Raw genomic sequence first — 22,059 nt, 5'->3', positions numbered from 1 at the left:
AACCACTCTTTATATCCTTAATTAACGTTTTATTAAGCAGTTGCTTCCTGATCCTCGCTGACGCCGTCCCCGCTTCGAATTCCCTGGATCCACGGGGCTGGACCCTGGCACACACTAGTATATATATAATAGATAAGCAACAAGGACTTACTGTATAGCACAGGGAACTATATTCAGTGTCTTGTAATGACTTTTAATGGAAAATAATGTGAAATATATGTGTATACTGAATCATTTTGCTGTACACTTGAAACTATATTTCAACAAAAATAAAAGTTAAAAAAATAGCCTAGAATAAATTTCATGCCAAAGAAATATTTTGGGATGGCATATTCTGCTCCCCTACATTGCTGTGACTAATTGAAGGGCACTTCTATTGGCATATTAGAGGTAGAGATGAGGGATGCTGTTAAAAATTCTTGAATACACAATACAGATTTGTGTACTGGACTAAAGTATCAATAGTGACAAGGTTGGAAAAGTTTCTACAGACAAAATCAAGCTGGAGTCCATATGATACATTAGAAGGAAATTTCATTAGGGCTTTTCCCTTCTCCAGATAAATGCAAAATAATTTTATCATGTACTGGCTTTCTTAAGTATCTATTTTTACTTATTCTCATATTTCATATAATAGTAGTGTATTAGAAATAAAAATGGTTGCTTTTAAAGTTAGAGTAGAAGCAGAACCTAGAATATCCTTCTTTCAAGGACTTATTCTGGAAATATACATTATTGCATTTCTCTATGATCTTACCAGAGAGACTGCTGGACAGACTCCTTATAGACTCATGCCTTGGAAGGATTAACAGTTTTTGTCCTTGGAAAAGGCAAATATTTTTATTTACTTTGAATGAACTTAATAGCTTACCTTTAACAAGCTACGGGAAATAATATATCTATCTGTATTAATAAGAACAATACTTGTAAACTTACAAATTGCAGGGATTTTAGAGCACAAGAAGAAATCTGTCACTACTTACATCTTTTCCTCTCTATCTACCATGAAGTAATGGGGCTGGATACCATTATCTTATCATTATTTTTTAATATATAGTTCTAAGCCAGCTTTTTCACTCTCTTCCTTCATCACACTCATCAAGAGGACCTCAACCATCATCAAGAGGCTCTTTAGTTCCTTTTCAGTTTCTGCCATTAGACTGGCGATATTCACACATCTGAGGTCATTGATGTTTCTTCCACCTATCTTGATTCCAACTTGTCACTCATCCAGCCTGGCATTTCTCATGATGTGCTCAGCATATAGATTAAATAAACAGGGTGATAGCAGACAGCCCTGTTGTACTCCTTTCTCAATTTTGAACAAATCAGTTGTTCCATACAGGGATTTAACTGTTGCTTCTTGACCAACATACAGGTTTCTCAGGTGACAGGTAAGATAGTCTGAAATTCCCGTCTCTTTAGGAACTTTTCACAGTGTATTACAATCCACACAGTCAAAGGCTTGGGCATAGTCAATGAAATAGAGGTAAATGTTTTCTGGAATTCTCTAGCTTTCTCTATAATCCTTAAAATGTCAGCAATTTGATCTCTGGTTCTTCTTCCTTTTCTAAATCCAGCTTGGACATCTGGTAGCTCTTGGCTTGCATAATGCTGAAGCTGAGCATGCAAGATTTTAATCATGATCTTATTAACATGGGAGATGAGTGCAGTTGTCCGATGGTTACCACATTCTTTAATGCTACCCTTCTTGGGAGTTGAGATGAGGATTGACCTTTTCTAGTCCTGTGGCCACAACTAGGTGTTCCAGATTTGCTGACGTATTGAATGATACACCGTGATGGTATCATCCTTTAAGGTTTTTAATAGTTCTATTGGAATTCCATCACATCCACTTGCTGTATTAACAGCATTTCTAAGCCTACTTGACTTTGCTCTCCAGAATGTCTGTCTCTGGGTGGCTATATATTTTGGATTTATAGATTTATTCAATTATGTGAGTTTAAGAAATGATTCAGTTCGGTTCAGTTCAATTGCTCAGTCACGTCTGAGTCTTTGCGACCCTATGAATTGCAGCACGCCAGGCCTCCCTGTCCATCATCATCTCCCGGAGTTCACTCAAACTAACGTCCATCGAGTCGGTGATGCCATCCATCCATCTCATCCTCTGTTGTTCCCGTTTCCTCCTGCCCCCAATCCCTCCCAGCATCAGAGTCTTTTCCAATGAGACAACTCTTCGTATGAGGTGGCCAAAGTACTAGAGTTTCAGCTTTAGCATCATTCCTTCCAAAGAACACCCAGGGCTGATCGTCTTTAGAATGGACTGGTTGGATCTCCTTGCAATCCAAGGGACTCTCAAGAGTCTTCTCCAACACTACAGTTCAAAAGCATTGATTCTTTGGCACTCAGCTTTCTTCACAGTCCACATCTCACATCCATACATGAGCACTGGAAAAACCATAGCCTTGACTAGACGGAACTTTGTTGGCAAAGGAATGTCTCTGCTTTTTAATATTGTATCTAGGTTGGTCATAACTTTTCTTCCAAGGAGTAAGCGTCTTTTAATTTCATGGCTGTGGTCACCATCTGCAGTGATTTTGGAGCCCCCCAAAATAAAATCTGACACTGTTCCACTGTTTCCCCATCTATTTGCCATGAAGTGATGGGACCAGATGCCATGATCTTAGTTTTCTGAATGTTGAGCTTTAAGCCAACTTTTTCACTCTCCTCTTTCCCTTTCATCAAGAGGCTTTTTAGTTCCTCTTCACTTTCTGCCATAAGGGTGGTGTCATCTGCATATCTAAGGTTACTGTAACACTGAAGAAGGTGAAGTTGAACGGTTCTAGGAAGACTTACAAGACCTTTTAGAACTAACACCCAAAAAAGATGTCCTTTTCATTATAAGGGACTGGAATGCAAAAGTAGGAAGTCTAGAAACACCTGGAGTAACAGGCAAATTTGGTCTTGGGGTACGGAATGAAGCAGGGCAAAGGCTAATAGAGTTTTGCCAAGAGGACGCACTGGTCATAGCAAATACCCTCTTCCACCTCTTCCAACAAAAAACGAGAAGACTCTACACATGGACATCACCAGATGGTCAACACCAAAATCAGGTTGATGATATTCTTTGCAGCAAAGATGCAGAAGCTTTATACAGTCAGCAAAAACGAGACTGGGAGCTGACTGTGGCTCAGACCATGAACTCCTTATTGTCAAATTCAGACTTAAATTGAAGAAAGTAGGGAAAACCACTAGACCATTCAGGTATGACCTACAGCAAATCCCTTATGATTATATAGTAGAAGTGAGAACTAGATTTAAGGGACTAGATCTGATAGATAGAGTGCCAGATGATCTATGGACTGAGATTCGTGACATGGTACAGGAGACAGGGATTAAGACCATCCCCATGGAAAAGAAATGCAAGAAAGCAAAATGGCTGTCTGAGGAGGCCTTACAAATATCTGTGAAAAGCAGAGAAGTGAAAAGCAAAGGAGAAAAGGAAAGATAGAAGCATTTGAATGCAGAGTTCCAAAGAATAGCAAGAAGAGATAAGAAAGCCTTCCTCAGCGACCAGTGCAAAGAAATAGAGGAAAACAACAGAAGTGGAAAGACTAGAGATCTCTTCAAGAAAATTAGAGATACCAAGGAAACATTTCATGCAAAGATGGGCTCGATAAAGGACAGAAATGGTATGGACCTAACAGAAGCAGATGATATTAAACAGAGGTGGCAAGAATATACAGAAGAACTGTACAAAAAAGATCTTCACGACCAAGATAATCTTGATGGTGTGATCACTCACCTAGAGCCAGACATCCTGGAATGTGAAGTCAAGTGGGCCTTAGAAAGCATCACTACGAACAAAGCTAGTGGAGATGATGGAATTGTAGTTGACCTATTTCAAATCCTGAAAGATGATGCTGTGAAAGTGCTGCACTCAATATGCCAGCAAATTTGGAAAACTCAGCAGTGGCCACAGGTCTGGAAAAGGTCAGTTTTCATTCCAATCCCAAAGAAAGGCAATACAAAAGACTGCTCAAACTACTGCACAGTTGCACTCGTCTCACATGTTAGTAAAGTAATGCTCAAAATTCTTCAAGCCAGGCTTCAGCAAAATGTGAGCCATGAACTTCCAGATGTTCAAGCTGGTTTTAGAAGTAATGATTGATGCACTTTAAATTACTTATCATGACAGAAATTTGTCAATCATGTGACCCTGGAGGTCATGGCACAGTTTAGTCCAAAAGCCTGTCTGGAGCCTGAGACCCTGCATTAGTTTAATATTTTTTTGCTTTCCCTCATACTCTCTGGATCTAGGGTGACCCAGGACAGTCAAACTTCTTGAACTCTTTGCACGTGCAAAATTAAACTTCTTCTTCAGTCAGTCAATCCGTCAATAATCAGATCAAGGCCATGCCTGTATTCTGGGTAGAATAAGTAGTCAACATTTAATGCATAAAATTTATTTTGGTGAAATACCCCATACCATGTGATTTTACTTTTACTACCATGCTTGTAGACACAATGTCCTCCAAGTTCTGACTCTAATCCACAATTGTGTGTTTACATTAGTTTCCTCAACAATATGAACTATATGCCTGTAAGCTGAAATGTGAAGTATAATACCCAATATAATAATAAATTAGTCCTACTGCAAGTTCAGTTCATGATTATTCATGAGAAGCTTACTTTTTTTTTTTTTTTTTTTGCTTCTAAATTTTTATTTTCTGTATTTTTCTTGGGGTGAGGAATGAGACTCATAACTCAGCAAAGGCTTAGAGTTTTGTTTTGTTTTGTTTTACAAATTGTCTGAAGACGATAGCTCTATCTAGCTATGAAACATCAAGCAAGTGACCTAGGACTTATTGTTATGGTTGGTTTCTGTATAACTAAGGCAAAGACTCTTTCTTGGCCCTTTCTTGACTCATCAATATACCAAACCTAAAACTTATAAAAGTAGGAGAAGAAACCGAGAAGGTAAGCTTTTGTTACACAAATGAATACCAGCTAGTTTCCTGGTGATACATTATTAATCAACTTCTCTTGCTGATAGTACTGGATCAGTTTGTTGATATTCATCATGCCTGTTGGCAAATAAATAAGTAAACAAATGAAGGGAGATTGAATTACTTAAACACTCATAATCATTTTTGTTTATGTTTCTTGCTTGGAAATTTTGGTAAAGTGCATGGCTGTTTGAGTAATTTTACAAGAAACATCTATGGAGGATGGTTTAACATGTTTGTTTCTGCAGAGCCCAAGAGCAAATAACATGGACATCATCAAGTCTCTAATAATTCTTATAAATGACCTCCAACTATGAGTACACATCCAGGAATGATGTATAATTTATACCCTGACACAGAAAGAAAAAAAATGAAATAAATATGACCTTCTGAGAATTACTCATCATTAACTATCTAGACCTCTATTAGTTGTTATTGCCCAGCTTGGTCAGGAAAGTCTTCATTTAGCATGTGCTTTGAGACTATAAACATTTTATCCTGCTAATGATACCAAAAAATCTACTTTGAGTTTTCCATATCTTTCCACATCGTTTTCCTTGTAGTATTTCCAAAACATGAATAGACATGCTTTGAGTGCAGATATACTCTTTATTGTCAAGAGTCTTAGTTCTATTAAATTGCCTCTGGCACAGGACTGGTTACATAATTTGTCAGATTCAGTAGCAAATGACAATGAGAGACCCCACCCCCTTGTTCAAAAATTATTAAGAATTTTAAGATGGGTGCAGCAGAGCATTAAGCCAAGCTTGTAATCCTCTGTGACAGCATAGGTTGCACAAACAAAAAATGTGTCCACAAAGCTGGCATACCTAATAAAATGCATGCCCATTGTTGTAAATGAAATCCATTAAAAGCCATTTTGCACAAGGAAAACCCTATATATACACCATTTAAAAATTATAATGTTCTTCATATTACTTTATATTGCTTCTGAGGTATTTCTGTTTGTGTGTTGAAGCATATTTGAAAAGTCCAATTCATGTCTTTTTGTTGTTGTTGTTGTAATTTTACCGAGACATTGCTGAAGTAAACTATTAATAAATTGCACATATTTAAAGGGTAAAACTTGGACATTTTCAATATAAGCATCAACTAAAAAACATGGCCATAATACACGTTTCTATCATCCTCAAAAGTTTCCTTCTGCCTTTTTGTAATTCATTCTTCCTTTTGTCCACCTTGTCACCTGGGAAGCACTGAAGGGCATTCTGTCACTATAGACTAGTCTAAATTATCTGAAAGCATAGATTATGCATATTTGACCTTTTTCACTCAGTTTAACGATTTCAAAATTCATTCATATTGCCATATTCATCAACATCCCATTCTTTTTTATTGCTGACAACTATTTCTTTGGACAATTTTTTTCTTTATCATTCACGTGTTGGTAAAATCTTGAATTCTTTCTGGTGTTTGGCTTTTAAGTGAAAGATACTATTTTTTAATTTTCTTAGGCAAATACCTAGAAGATGAGCAATTGATTTACATGACAATTATATATTTAAATTCTTAAGAAAGTGACGAATTGTTTCCTAAAGTGTTTGTATAATTTTACATCCTCTCCAGCAATGTATAAAAGTTCTAGTAGTTCCACATATTAGAAAGGACTTAATATAGTCAAAGAAAACCAACTCATGCAATACTTACTTCTCTTCTAATATTATATTAGCTTTATTTAGAGGGAATTTCTTTTATAATTCTGATTATTTGTTTATTTCCCAACTTCATTATGAAAAACTTAAAACAGCAAAGTTGAAAAAATTGTACACTGCACCTAGATTTAACAATTATTATTTTGCTATACTTGTTTTTATCACATATCTATACACTTATCCTTCTCTCTATCCACAAACTACCTAAAATTGAAGGGTAAAGGAATATACTTAAATTTAAAGGGCTTCATAGGTGGCTCAGTGGTTTGCCAATACAAGAGACATGGGTGGTGGATATCTCTGGAGAAGAAAATAGCAACACACCCCAGTATTCTTGTATGGAAAAATCCCATGGACAGAGGAGCTTGGAAGACTACAATGTATGGGGTCACAAGAATTGGACATGACAGTGACTAAACAACAAGAACAACAGCAACAAAAAGTAATATACATGTATATTGGAGAATAATGGGTTTCAGGCAAGATTATCACCTCATAAAAATTATATTTTCTTCTTAGAAGTTTTGCTTACATCTGATACTTTTGTTTGATTAAAAAGTTAAAAAGAATTTATAGATCATGTAGTTCTCAGCCTTGTCATTTCCTTCATTATACAAATGATGTGACTATGGCCAAATTAACAATTTTGTCAAGGTATTGAGAAGGTTAAGAAGTTAGTGGGACATTCCCAAGATTGTGGAGGAATAGGACGGGGAGACCACTTTCTCTCCTACAAATTCATCAAAAGATCATTTGAAAGTTGAGCAACTTCCATGAAACAACTTCTGAACTCTGGCAGAGGACACCAGGCATCCAGAAAGTCAGCAATCTCTTCAAAAGGAGGTAGGACAAAATACGAAAGGCAAAAATATAGACAAAAGATTTAGGGACCAAGACCTGTCCTGGGAGGGGAGTCATGAAGGAGAGGTTTCCACACAATAGAAACCCTCTTACAGGTATGTCTGTGGTGAGTTTTGGAATTTCAGAGGGCAACATAATCAGGAAGGGAAAAAAAAAAAAAAAAACAACAAACTAACTGTAGCTACAAATGGAGACAGAGAAGTGGCCAGACACTCATGTCCACCACCAGTGATTCGGGGCTAGGCAGGGAGGCATGGGCTACTTCATAGGTCCCTTAGGGTAAGGACAGGGCCTGAATGCCCTGAGGACAATCTGAGGGAGCTAATGCGAGACAGCAACCCAATCCACGGGATCATCAGAGAGAGAGAAAGAGAGAGAGAGAGAGAGAAAAGAGACCTTTACCAGAAAAGGCTCTAATATTGCACGGTGAACTCTGGCACACTCACAGACCACAGGATTGAGAGAATACCAAAGGAGAGCAAGTTGGCTGTCATATAGTCATATAGGGCCCTCCCTGCACAGAGGCGGAAAAGCAGAGAGCCAGAGCCGGAAGGCAAGGGGCTGCTGGAATCTTGGCCTCAGAGACGGCATCTTCCACCAAACTGAGCAGGCTCCCAGTTGCTCACCACGTCTTCCTGGGATCCTGGACAGCTGATATCTGCCATAAGTATCACAGCCTGAGATCAGATCCCCAGAGGAGACACACAGCACACCTGGGACTGTGCTCTCATGGCATACCTGGGAAACTGAGCGGCTGGAACCAGGGAGGTGAATTAGATGCATGGCCCACATAGGACAGTGCACTCTCCAAGCTCCTGGTCACCTGAGCTTCTCAGACCTGGGAAGGGCAAAAAATGCACAGCCGATCCAGGTCTGTGCCCTTGTAGAGTACCCAAGAACCTGAGCTGTTTAGACCTGGAAAGTGCAGGAAATGCAGGACTCACTTGGGACAGTACTCTTGCAGAGCAACTAAGAGCCTGAGCAGTGTAGACCCAGGAAGCACATGCCAGCTTGTGCTCTGACAAACCCAGTGTGGCCCATATACTGCAAGCACTCTCCACACATGCCAGTGATATTAGTTTGCATTGTCCCTCCTTCCCCACAACACACTGAATAAGTGAGCCTAAATTAGTGATCACCTTTGCCTCCTTATGTAAGGCAGAAAGTAGACACTGAAGAGACTTGCAAACAGAGGAAGCCAAATAAACAAATAAGAGGGAACTGCGCCAGAAGTTACAGGTGCAACAGATTAAAACCCTGCAGTTAATACTGACTGTGCATCTGAAGTGCACTTACAGAACTTGAGAACAAGCAAAAGCTGGAACAAGGGACTATCTGACACTGAACTGATCCCACACTGCCCACAACAGCTCCAGAAAAATTCCTAGATATAATTTTACTATTTTAATTTTTTTAAATTTAGTTCTTTATTACTCCTTTAACTTTCACTTTTAGAGCCTACTACTACCTTTCAAAAAAAGTCATTAAAAAAATTCCATATGTATATATTTACATATATATATGTTTGTGATTTATTTTGTTTTTCATTTTTTATAGTGTATTTTTGAGAATCTAACCTCTATGCTATGTTTTTAATCTTTGCTTTTTGGTATTTATTATTAATTTTACACCTCTAAGAATCTAATCTTCAGTATCCATTTTCATTTAGGGATTTGATTCAGTTCAGTTCAGTTCAGTCGTTCAATCTTGTCTGACTTTTTACTGGCTTGATTACTCTATCCCCTTTTGACTCTCCCTTTTCTCCTACTGGCCACCTCTATCTACCTCCTCCTTCTTCTCTTCTTTATATAACTTTGTGAATCTCTATGGGTGTCCCTCACTATGGAGAGTTGTTTCATCAATAACTTAGGGGTTTATATTAGATGCTGCATGGATGGAGAAGTCTTGGGGATACTGTAAGAGAAGGACCAAAACTCAGAGGCAGGAAGCATAATTCCAAAACTTTAGAACATCAGAGAACTCCTGAATCCAGGGAACATTAAAAGACAATATCTCCCCCCGCCAAATTCTCCGTACCTACACTGAAACCAAGCTTCACCCAAGAGTCAAATTCCACCACACTAATTCTCCAGAAAAGCAAGAACACAAACCTGAGTATTGAAAGATGGGCTGCCCAAAGCCATGCCAAACCCATAGACACCCCAAAACTCACTACTGGATATTTCATTGCACTCCAGAGAGGTGAGATCCAGTTCCACCCACCAGAACAGAGGTGCAAACTCCCCCAATCAGGAAACCTTGACAAGTCACTGGTCGAACCCCACCCACAGGGAGCAGTCCACAATTAAGAAGAACCACGAACTTCCAGCCCGCAGAAAGGGCACCCCAAACACAGCAATCTAGACAAAATGAAAAGGCAGAGACATATCCAGCCGGTGAAGGAATGCCATAGAAACCTACCAAACCAAATGAAAGAGGAGGACATAAGGAGTCTACTTGAAAAAAGAATTCAGAATAATGATAGTGAAGATGATCCAAAATCTTGAAAACAAAACGGAGTTACAGAAAAATAGACTATAGACAGAGATTGGTAAAATGCAAGAAGTATTTTACAAAGACCTAGAAGAAATAAACTGTGGAAAATTCTGAAAGAGATGAGAATACCAGACCACCTGACCTGCCACTTGATAAACCTATATGCAGGTCAGGAAGCAACAGTTAGAACTGGACATGGAACAACAGACTGGTTCCAAATAGGAAAAGGAGTACGGCAAGGCTGTATATTTTCACCCTGCTTATTTAACTTATATGCAGAGTACATCATGAGAAATGTTGGGCAGGGAGAAGTACAAGCTGGAACCAAGACTACGGGGAGAAATATCAATAACCTTAGATATGCAGATGACACCATGCTTATGGCAGAAAGTGAAGAGGAAGTAAAAAGACTCTTGATGAAAGTGAAAGAGGAGAGTGAAAAGGTTTGCTTAAAGCTCAACATTCAGAAAACTAAGATCATGGCATTTGGTCCCATCACTTCATGGGAAATAGATGGGGAAACAGTGGAAACAGTGTCAGATTTTATTTTTGGGGGCTCCAAAATCACTGCAGATGGTGACCGCAGCCATGAAATTAAAAGACGCTTACTCCTTGGAAGGAAAGTTATGACCAACCTAGATAGCATATTCAAAAGCAGAGACATTACTTTGCCAACAAAGGTCCGTCTAGTCAAGGCTATGGTTTTTCCTGTGGTCATGTATGGATGTGAGAGTTGGACTGTGAAGAAGGCTGAGCACCGAAGAATTGATGTTTTTGAACTGTGGTGTTGAAGAAGACTCTTGGGAATCCCTTGGACTTCAAGGAGATCCAACCAGTCCACTCTAAAGGAGACCAACCCTGGGATTTCTTTGGAAGGAATGATGCTAAAGCAGAAACTCCAGTACTTTGGCCACCTCATGCAAAGAGTTGACTCATTGGAAAAGACTCTGACGCTGGGAGGTATTGGGGGCAGGAGGAGAAGGGGATGACAGAAGATGAGATGTCTGGATGGTATCACCGACTTGATGGATGTGAGTTTGAGTTAACTCCGGGAGTTAATGATGGACAGGGTGGCCTGGCGTGCTGCGATACATGGGGTCGCAAAGAGTTGGACATGATTGAGTGACTGAACTGAACTGAACTGAGAAAAAATAAAGACGAGTCAATCAATAATAAACAATGCAATAATTGAGATTAAAACCACTCTGGAGAGAGCCAACAGTAGAATAAGTGAGTCAGAAGAGAGGATGAGTGAGGTGGAAGATAGGTTGGTGCAAATAAATGAAGCAGAGAGGAAAAAAGAAAACAGAAAAGAATTAAAAAAAAAAATATATGAGGACAACCTCAAAGACCTCTGGGACAATGTCTGATGCCCCAGCATTCGAGTCATGGCTGTCTTAGAAGAAAAAGACAAAAAGAAAGGGCATGAGAAAATACTGGAGGAGACAACAGTACAAAATTTCCCTAAAATGGGGAAGGAAATAGCCACCCAAATTATATAAACCCAGAGAGTCCCAAACAGGATAAACCCAAGATGAAACACCCCAAGACACATATTAATCAAACTAACAAAGGTCAAACACAAAGAGCAAATATTAAAAGAAGCAAGAGAAAAGCAACAAATAACACACAAGGGGAGTCCAATAAGAATAACAGTTGATCTTTCAATAGAAACTCTTTAGGCCAGAAAGGAAGGGCAGGACATACTTAAAGTGATGAAAGAGAAAAACCTACAACCAAAATTACTCTACCCAGCAAGGATCTCATTCAGATATAAAGGAGAAATTAAAAGCTTTACAGACAAGCAAAAGCTGAGAGAATTCAGCACCACCAAACCAGCTCTTCAAAAAATGCTAAAGTATCTTCTCTAGACAGGGAACATAAAAAAGGTTTATAAAAATGAACCCAGAACAACAAACTAAAAGGTAAGAGGATCATACTTATCAATAATTCAGTTGAGTTCAGTTCAGTTGCTCAGTTGTGTCCGACTCTTTGTGGCCCCATGAGCTGCAGCACGCCAGGCCCCCCTGTCCATCACCAACTCCTGGATCCTATCCAAACTCATGTCCATTGAGTTGGTGATGCCATCCAACCATCTCATCCTCAGTCATCCCGTTTTCCTCCTGCCCTCCATCTTTCCTAGCATCAGGGTCTTTTCAAATGAGTCAACTATTTGCAAAGTGGCCAAAGTATTGGAGTTTCAGCTTCAACATCAACATCAGCCCTTCCAATGAACACCCGGGACTGATCTCCTGTAGGATGGACTTGTTGGATCTCCTTGCAGTTCAGGGGACTCTCAAGAGTCTTCTCCAACACCACAGTTCAAAAACATCAATTCCTCAGTGCTCAGCATTCTTTATAGTCCAACTCTCACATCCATACATGACTACTGGAAAAACCATAGCCTTAATTAGATGGGCCTTTGTTGGCAAAGTAATTTCTCTGCTTTTTAATATGGGATAAATCCAAGAAAAAGATATAACAATCATAAATACATATGCACCCAACATAGAAGCACCTTAATACATAAGGCAAATGCTAGCAAGTATGAAAGAGGAAATTAAGAGTAGCAGAATAATAGTGTGGGACTTTAATACCCAACTCACACCTGTGGATAGATCAACCAAACAGACAATTAGCAGGAAACACAAACTTTAAATGATAGAATGGACTAGTTAGACCTAATTGATATCTATAGAGCATTTCACTCAAAAACAATGAATTTTATATTTTTCTCAAGTGTGCATGGAATATTCTCCAGGATAGATAACATCCTGGGTGATAAATCTAGCCTTGGTAAATTTTTAAAAAAATTAAAATCATTTCAAGCATCTTTTCCAATGACAATGTGGTAAGATTAAATGTCAACTACAGAAAAAAAAAAAAAAAAAAACTCTTAAAAATACAAACATGTGGAGGCTAAACAACATGCTTCTGAGTACCCAACAGCTCACAGAAGAAATAAAAAAGGAAATCAATATGCATAGAAAAAAATGACCACACAATAGCCCCAAATCTCTGGGATTCAGTAAAAGCAGTGTTAAAAGGAATGCTCATAGTAGTACAAGCCTACCTCAGGAAAAAAGAGAAACATCAAATAAACAACCTAACTTTACACCTAAAACAATCAGAAAAAGAAGAAAAGAAGAAGCCCAAAGTTAGTAGAAGGAAAGAAATCATAAAAATCAGAGCAGAAATAACTGAAAAAGAAACAAAGGAGACTATAGCAAAAATCAACAACATTAAAAACTTCTTCTTTGAGAAATAAATTAAATAGACAAACCGTTAGCCAGACTCATGAAGACAAAAAGGGAGAAGCATCAAATCAATAAAAAGAAATGAAAATGGAGAAGACACAACAGACAGCACAGAAATGCAAAGGATCATAAGAGACTACTATCAGCAACTATACGCCAATAAAATGGACAACTTGGAAGAAACGGACCAATTTTTAGGAAAGTTTAACCTTCCAAAACTGAACCAGGGAGAATTAGAAAATCTTAACAAAACCCATATAAAGCATGGAAATTGAAACTGCAATCAATAATCTTCCAGCAAACAAAAGCCCAGGACCAGGTGGATTCACAGGTGAATTCTACCAAAAATTTAGAGAAGAGCTAACACCTATCCTACTCAAACTGTTTCAGAAAATTGCAGAGGAAGATAAACTCCCAAACTTATTCTATGAGGCCACCATCACCCTAATACCAAAACCAGACAAAGATACTACACAAAAGAAAACTACAGGCCAATATCACTGATGAAAAGCAAAGTGAAGTCGCTCAGTCATGTCAAGCTCTTTGCGACTCCATGGGCAGTAGCCTACCAGGTTCTTCCACCCATGGGATTTTCCAGGCAAGGGTACTGGAATGGGTTGCCATTTCCTTATCCAATCAATAATGAACATAGATGCAAAAATCCTCAACAGAAATTCTAGCAAACAGAATCCAACAATATATTAAAAAGATCATCATGACCAAGTGGCCTTTATCTAAGGGATGCAGGGATTCTTCAATATTCACAAATCAATCAATGTGATACACAATATTAAAAAGCTGAAAGATAAAAACCATATGATTATCTTAATAGATGCAATGAATGGCAACAACTCTCCAGAGAACAGGCATAGAAGGAACATATTTCAACATAATAAAAGCCATATATGACAAATCCACAGCAAACATTACCTTCAATGGCAAAAATAAAAGGGATCCAGATTGGAAAAGAAGTAAGACTCTTACTGTATACAGATGACATGATCTTCTATATAGAAAACCCTAAAGACACCATCAGAAAATTACTAGAGCTAATCAATGTATACTGTTAATACTGTTCATGGGGTTCTCCAGGCAAGAATACTGAAGTGGTTTACCATTCCCTTCTCCAGTGGACCATATTCTGTCAGACCTCTCCACCATGACGGGTCCATCTTGGATGGCCCACATGGCATGGCTTAGTTTCATTGAGTTAGACAATGCTGTGGTCTGTGTGGTCAGACTGGCTAGTTTTCTGTGATTATGGTTTCAGTGTTTCTGCCTTCTGATGCCCTTTCGCAGCACCTACCATCTTACTTGGGTTTCTCTTACCTTGGACATGGGATATCTCTTCATGGCTGCTCCAGCAAAGCACAGTCACTGCTTCTTACCTTGGACGAGGTTGCCCCTCCTGACCTTGAACATGGAAAATCTCCTCTCGGTCCTCCTGCACCTGTGCAGCCACCACTACATGGATGTGGGATTGCTCCTCTTGGCCGCGACCCCTGACCTTGGACGTGGGGTAGCTCCTCTCAGCCGCCACCCCTGACCTCAGGCATGGGATAGCTCCTCTCAGCTGCTGCCCCTGACCTCAGATGTGTGGTAGCTCCCCTTGGCCTCTCCTGTGCCTTCACAGCCTGGCACTCTCGGTTGCCGCCCCTGACCTTGGACGTGAGGTAGCTCCTCTTGGCCGTGCTTCCTGTGCAGTCTGTTGCAGCTGCCGTGCTTCCAATATGCTACTGGAGATCAGTGGAGAAATAACTCCAGAAAGAATGAAGGGATGGAGCCAAAGCAAAAACAACACCCAGTCGTGGATGTGACTGGTGATAAAGCACGGTCTGATGCTGTAAAGAGCAATATTGCATAGAAACCTGGAATGTCAGGTCCATGAATCAAGGCAAATTGGAAGTCGTCAAACAGGAGATGGCAAGAGTGAACGTTGAAATTTTAGGAATCAGTGAACTAAAATGGACTGGGATGGGTAAATTTAACTCAGATGACCATTATATCTACTACTGCGGGCAGGAATCCCTCAGAAGAAATGAAGTAGCCATCATGGTCAACAAAAGAGTCCGAAATGCAGTACTTGGATGCAATCTCAAAAACGACAGAATGATCTCTGTTCATTTCCAGGGCAAACCATTCAATATCACGGTAATCCAAGCCTCTGCGCCAACCAGTAACACTGAAGAAGCTGAATTTGAACTGTTCTATGAAGACCTCTACGACCTTTTAGAACTAACACCCCAAAAGATGTCCTTTTCATTATAGGGAACTGGAATGCAAAAGTAGGAAGTCAAGAAACACCTGGAGTAACAGGCAAATTTGGCCTTGGGGTACGGAATGAAGCAGGGCAAAGGCTAATGGAGTTTTGCCAAGAGAATGCACTGGTCATAGCAAACACCCTCTTCCAACAACACAAGAGAAGACTACACATGGACATCACCAGATGGTCAACACCGAAATCAGATTGATGATATTTTTGCAGCCAAAGATGGAGAAGCTCTATACAGTCAGCAAAAACAAGACTGGGAGCTAATTGTGGCTCAGATCATGAACTCCTTATTGCCTAATTCAGACTTAAGTTTAAGAAAGTAGGGAAAACCAGTAGACCATTCAGGTATGACCTACTGCAAATCCCTTATGATTATACAGTGGAAGTCAGAAATAGATTTAAGGGACTAAATCTGATAGGCAGAGTACCTGATGAACTATAGATGGAGGCTCATGACATTGTACAGGAGACAGGGATCAAGACCATCCCCATGGAAAAGAAATGCAAAAAAGCAAAATGGCTGTCTAGGGAGGCCTTACAAATAGCTGTGAAAAGAAGAGAAGTGAAAAGCAAAGGAGAAAAGGAAAGATAGAAGCATCTGAATTCAGAGTTCCAAAGAATAGGAAGGAGAAATAAGAAAGCCTTCCTCAGTGATCAATGCAAAGAAATAGAGGAAAACAACAGAATGGAAAAGACTAGACATCACTTCAAAAATTAGAAATACCAAGGGAACATTTCATGCAAAGATGGGCTCAATAAAGGACAGAAATGGTATGGATCTAACAGAAGCAGAAGATATTAAGAAGAGATGGCAAGAATACACAGAATAACTGTATAAAAAAAGATCTTCACAACCAAGATAATTATGATGGTGTGATCACTGACCTAGAGCCAGACATCCTGGAATGTGAAGTCAAGTGGTGCTTAGAAAGCATCACTACGAACAAAGCTAGTGGAGGTGATGGAATTCCAGTTGAGCTATTTCAAATCCTGAAAGATGATGCTGTGAAAGTGCTGCACTCGATATGCCAGCAGATTTGGAAAACTCAGCACTGGCCACAGGCCTGGAAAAGTTCAGTTTTCATTCCAATCCCAAAGAAAGGCAATGCCAAAGAGTGCTCAAACTACTGCACAATTGCACTCATCTCACATGCTATTAAAGTAATGCTCAAAATTCTCCAAGCCAGGCTTCAGCAATACGTGAACTGTGAACTTCCAGATGTTCAAGCTGGTTTTAGAAAAGGCAGAAGAACCAGAGATCAAATTGTCAACATTTACAGGATCATCAAAAAAGCAAGAAAGTTCCAGAAAAACATCTATTTCTGCTTTATTGACTATGCCAAAGCCTTTGACTCTGTGGATCATGATAAACTGTGGGAAATTCTGAAAGATGGGAATACCAGACCACCTGATCTGTCTCATGTGAAACCTATATGCAGGTCAGGAAGCAACAGTTAGAACTTGACATGGAACAAAGACTGGTTCCAAATAGGAAAAGGAGTATGTTAAGGCTGTAGATTGTCACCCTTCTTATTTAACTTATATCCAGAGTACATCATATGAAAGGCTGGGCTGGAAGAAGCAGAAGCTGGAATCAAGATTGCCTGGAGAAATATTGATAACCTCAAATATTCAGATGACCTACCCTTATGGCTCAAAATGAACAGGAATTAAAAAGCTTCTTGATGAAAGTGAAAGAGGAGAGTGAAAAAGTTGGCTTAAAGCTCAACATTTAGGAAACTAAGATCATGGCATCTGGTCCCATCACTTCATGGGAAATAGATGGGGAAACAGTGGCTGACTTTATTTTTCTGGGCTCCAAAATCACTGCAGATGGTGATTGTAGCCATGAAATTAAAAGACTCTTACTCCTTGGAAGGAAAGTTATGACCAACCTAGATAGCATATTCAAAAGCAGACACATTACTTTGCCAACAAGTTCTGTCTAGTCAAGGCTATGGTTTTTCCAGTGGTCATGTATGGATGTGAGAGTTGGACTGTGAAGAAAGCTGAGCACTGAGGAATTGATGCTTTTGAATTGTGGTGTTGGAGAAGACTCTTGAGAGCCTCTTGGACTGCAAGGAGATCCAACCAGTCCATCCTAAAGGATATCAGTCCTGGGTGTTCATTGGTAGGACTGATGCTGAGGCTGAAACTCCAATATTTTGGCTAACTCATGTGAAGAGTTGACTCATTGGAGAAGACCCTGATGCTTAGAGGAATTGGAGGCAGGAGGAGAAGGGGACGATAGAGGATGAGATGGCTGGATAGCATCACCAACTCAATGGACATGAGTTTGGGTAAACTCCAGATGTTGGTGATGGACAGGGAGGCCTGGCACCCTGTGATTCATGGGATTGCACAGAGTCAGACACGACTGAGCCACTGAACTGAACTGAATTGAATCAATGTATATAATAAAGATGCAGGATATAAAATTAATACCCAGAAATCCCTTGTATTCTTATACACTAAAATTTTGAAAACAGAAGTAGTAATTAAGGAAACAATCCCCTCCACCACTACAATGAAAATAATAAAATACTTAGGAATAAATTTACCTTAAGGAACAAAATACCTACATAAAGAAAATGATAAAACAATGATGAAAGAAATAAAAAGTGACACAAATAGACAGAAATATACCATGTTTGTGGATTAAAAGAATTAATATAGTGAAAATGAGTATATAACCCAAAATAATCTATAGATTCAGTGCCATCCCTATCAATTACCATTATTTTTCACAGAACTAGAACAAACCATATCACAATTTGTATGGAAACACAAAAAAGCCTTGAATAGCCAAAGCAGTCTTGAGCAAGAAAAACTGAACTGGAGTAATCAACCTTCCTGACTTCAGACTATACTACAAATCTACAGTTATCAATACAGTATGGTACTGACACAAACAGAGAAATATAGATCAATGGAACATGCTAGAACACTTTGTAACACCATACACAAAAATAAACTAAAAATGAATTAAAGATCTAAATCTAAGACTAGAAAATGAAATGAAACTCCTTGAGGAAGATATAGGCAGAATATTCTCAGAAATAAATCACAGTAAGATCCTCTATGACCCACCTCCCAGAGTAATGGAAATAAAAAACAAAAATAAATAAATGGGACTTATTTAAACTTAAAAGCTTTTTCACAATGAAGGAAAGTATAAGCAAGATTAAAAGGCACCCTTTAGAATGGGAGAAAATAATGTTAAAAAAAAAAAAGAATTAATTTCCAAAGTATACAAGCATCTCATGCAGCTCAATACCAGAAAAATAAACCCAGTCAAAATAATGGGCCAAAGATCTAACAGGCATTTCTCCAAGGAAGACATTAAGATAGATAATAAACACATAAAAAGATGCTCAACATCACTCATCATCAGAGAAATGAAAAATCAAAACCACTATGAGGTACCATCTCGTGCCAGTCAGAATGGCTGCCATCAAAAAAACCTACAAACAGCTTTTTTCGCAACAGGTTTGCCGCCAGGACACAGATGTCGTGAAAACCACTGTTAAACCTAAGCCAAATTGGGAAAGGAGAACACCCACATCAACATTGTTGTCATTGGGCACGTAGATTCAGGGAAGTCTACCACGACTGGCCATCTGATCTACAAATATGGCAGGATCGACAAGAGAACAATTGAAAAGTTCGAGAAGGAGGCTGCCGAGATGGGAAAGGGCTCCTTCAAATATGCCTGGGTCTTGGACAAACTTAAAGCTGAACATGAGCGTGGTATCACCATTGATATCTCCCTGTGGAAATTTGAGACCAGCAAGTACTATGTTATCGTCATTGATGCCCCAGGACACAGAGACTTCATCAAAAACATGATTACAGGCACATCCCAGGCTGACTGTGCTGTCCTGATTGTTGCTGCTGGTGTTGGTGAATTTGAAGCCGGTATCTCCAAGAACGGGCAGACCCATGAGCATGCCCTTCTGGCTTACACCCTGGGTGTGAAACAACTAATTGTTGGCATTAACAAAATGGATTCCACTGAGCCACCCTATAGCCAGAAGAGATACGAAGAAATTGTTAAGGAAGTCAGCACCTACATTAAGAAAATTGGCTACAACCCTGACACAGTAGCATTTGTGCCAATTTCTGGCTGGAATGGTGACAACACGCTGGAGCCAAGTGCTAATATGCCATGGTTCAAGGGATGGAAAGTCACCAGTAAGGACGGCAACGCCAGTGGAACCACCCTGCTTGAAGCTCTGGATTGCATTCTGCCACCAACTCGCCCAACTGACAAACCCTTGCGTTTTCCTCTCCAGGATGTCTATAAAATTGGTGGTATTGGTACTGTCCCTGTGGGTCGTGTGGAGACTGGTGTTCTCAAACCTGGCATGGTGGTCACCTTTGCTCCAGTCAATGTAACAACTGAAGTGAAGTCTGTAGAAATGCACCATGAAGCACTGAGTGAAGCCCTTCCTGGGGACAATGTGGGCTTCAATGTCAAGAATGTGTCTGTCAAAGATGTCCGTCGTGGCAATGTGGCTGGTGACAGCAAAAATGATTCACCCATGGAAGCTGCTGGCTTCACAGCTCAGGTGATTATTTTGAACCATCCAGGCCAAATCAGTGCTGGATATGCACCTGTGCTGGATTGTCACACAGCTCACATTGCTTGCAAGTTTGCTGAGCTGAAGGAGAAGATTGATCGTCGTTCTGGGAAAAAGCTGGAAGATGGCCCTAAATTCTTGAAATCCGGTGACGCTGCCATTGTTGATATGGTTCCTGGCAAGCCCATGTATGTCGAGAGCTTCTCTGATTATCCTCCCCTGGGCCGTTTTGCTGTGCGTGACATGAGACAGACAGTCGCTGTGGGTGTCTTCAAAGCAGTGGACAAGAAGGCAGCTGGAGCTGGCAAGGTCACCAAGTCTGCCCAGAAAGCTCAGAAGGCTAAATGAATATTATCCCCAATACCTGCCACCCCAGTCTTAATCAGTGGTGGAAGAATGGTCTCAGAACTGTTTGTCTCAATTGGCCACTTAAGTTTAATAGTAAAAGACTGGTTAATGATAACAATGCATCATAAAACCTTCAGAAGGAAAGGAGAATGTTTTTGTGGACCATGTTTTGTGTGTGGCAGTTTAAGTTATTAGTTTTTAAAATCAGTACTTTTTAATGAAAACAACTTGACCAAAAATCTGTCACAGAATTTGAGACCCATTAAAAAAAGTTTAATGAGAAGAAAAAAAAATCTACAAACAATAAATGCTGGAGAGGGTGTGGAGAAAAGGTAACCCTCTTACACTATTGGTAGGAATACAAACTAGTACAGCCACTATGGAGAACAGTGTGAAGATTCCTTAAAAACCTGGAAATAGAACTTCCATACGACCCAACAATCCCACTGCTGGGCACACACACTAAGGAAACCAGAATTGAAAGAGACACATGTACACCAATGTTCATTGCAGCACTGTTTACAGTAGCTAGGATATAGAAGCAACCTAGTTGTCCATTGGTACACAAAAGAATAAGGAATTGTGGTATATATAAACAATGGAGTATTACTCAGCTTATATAAAAATGAATGCATTTGTGTTAGTTCTAATTAGGTGGATGAAACTGGTGCCTATTATACAAAGTAAGCCAGAAAGGGAAACATCAATGTAGTATATTGACACATATATATGAGATTTAGAAAGACCATATTTACAACCTTATAAATGACAGCAAAAGAGACACAGATGTAAAGAACAAATTTTGGACTCTGTGGGAGGAAGTGAGGGTGGGATAATTTGAGAAAATAGCACTGAAACATGTGTATTACCATATGTAAAAATAGATGACCAGTTCAATTCATGAAGTATGGTACTCAAAGCTGGTGCTCTGGGACAACCCAGAGGGATCGAGGGGGAAGGGATGTGGGAGGGGTTTCAGGATGGGGGGAAACATGTACACCATGGCTGATTTATGTCAATGTATGGCAAAAAACCATCACAATATTGTAAAGTATTTATCCTCCAATTAAAATAAATTAATTAATTATATAAAAAAAAGAAGTTAAACAGATTTGGGGATTTCTAGATTAACTTCCTATGAACATATCTATATTTCCTTATAATACTAATGATTCATATTTTAAATAATTAATTTTTACTAGTGAACTATAAAAATATTTTAGAGTCCACTTACAGAGATATAATTCTGTATTTTGATCATATATAAAATCACACACTTTTGAAAGTGAAAGGAATCTTGGTATCATATAGATTTTAATCCAGCCCTAGTGTCTATTTGAAATCTGATTCTAAATTGAGTGAATCAGTATTGTGAAATGTTTAAGGAAAGCCAGTTATTTTTCTCCTAATTATATATATATATATATATATTTGGAGTGAAACATCAAGTATATAAAGGATCCATATTTATTTTTCACCTTCTATCCCCTCTTTCCTTTCTTGGGATATTAATCTTTATGCTAGCAGTTCCATCAGGGAATTTTTCAGATCAAAGAAGAGGTATTGGAATTTAGAGAAGTCCAATTTTATTTGTTAATA

The 22,059-nt window shown here is 39.2% G+C and overlaps 1 pseudogene across 1 annotated transcript; it reads left to right on the top strand.

The window, feature by feature from the left end:
• The first annotated feature begins 19,009 nt into the window (after nucleotides 1-19,009).
• Nucleotides 19,010-20,753, top strand: LOC147361320 (elongation factor 1-alpha 1 pseudogene; annotated as a pseudogene). The gene has a single exon (XR_015137566.1). The product of XR_015137566.1 is annotated as an elongation factor 1-alpha 1 pseudogene (transcript).
• Nucleotides 20,754-22,059: the final 1,306 nt, after the last annotated feature.

Source organism: Bos grunniens, chromosome 12 (genome assembly GCF_055505025.1).
Source record: "Bos grunniens cultivar Pamir isolate PY7600 chromosome 12, Bosgru_T2T1.0, whole genome shotgun sequence".
Classification (NCBI taxonomy): Eukaryota; Metazoa; Chordata; class Mammalia; order Artiodactyla; family Bovidae; genus Bos; species Bos grunniens.
The sequence above is the reverse complement of the archived record's forward strand: the minus strand, read 5'-3'. Positions and strand labels throughout refer to the sequence as shown.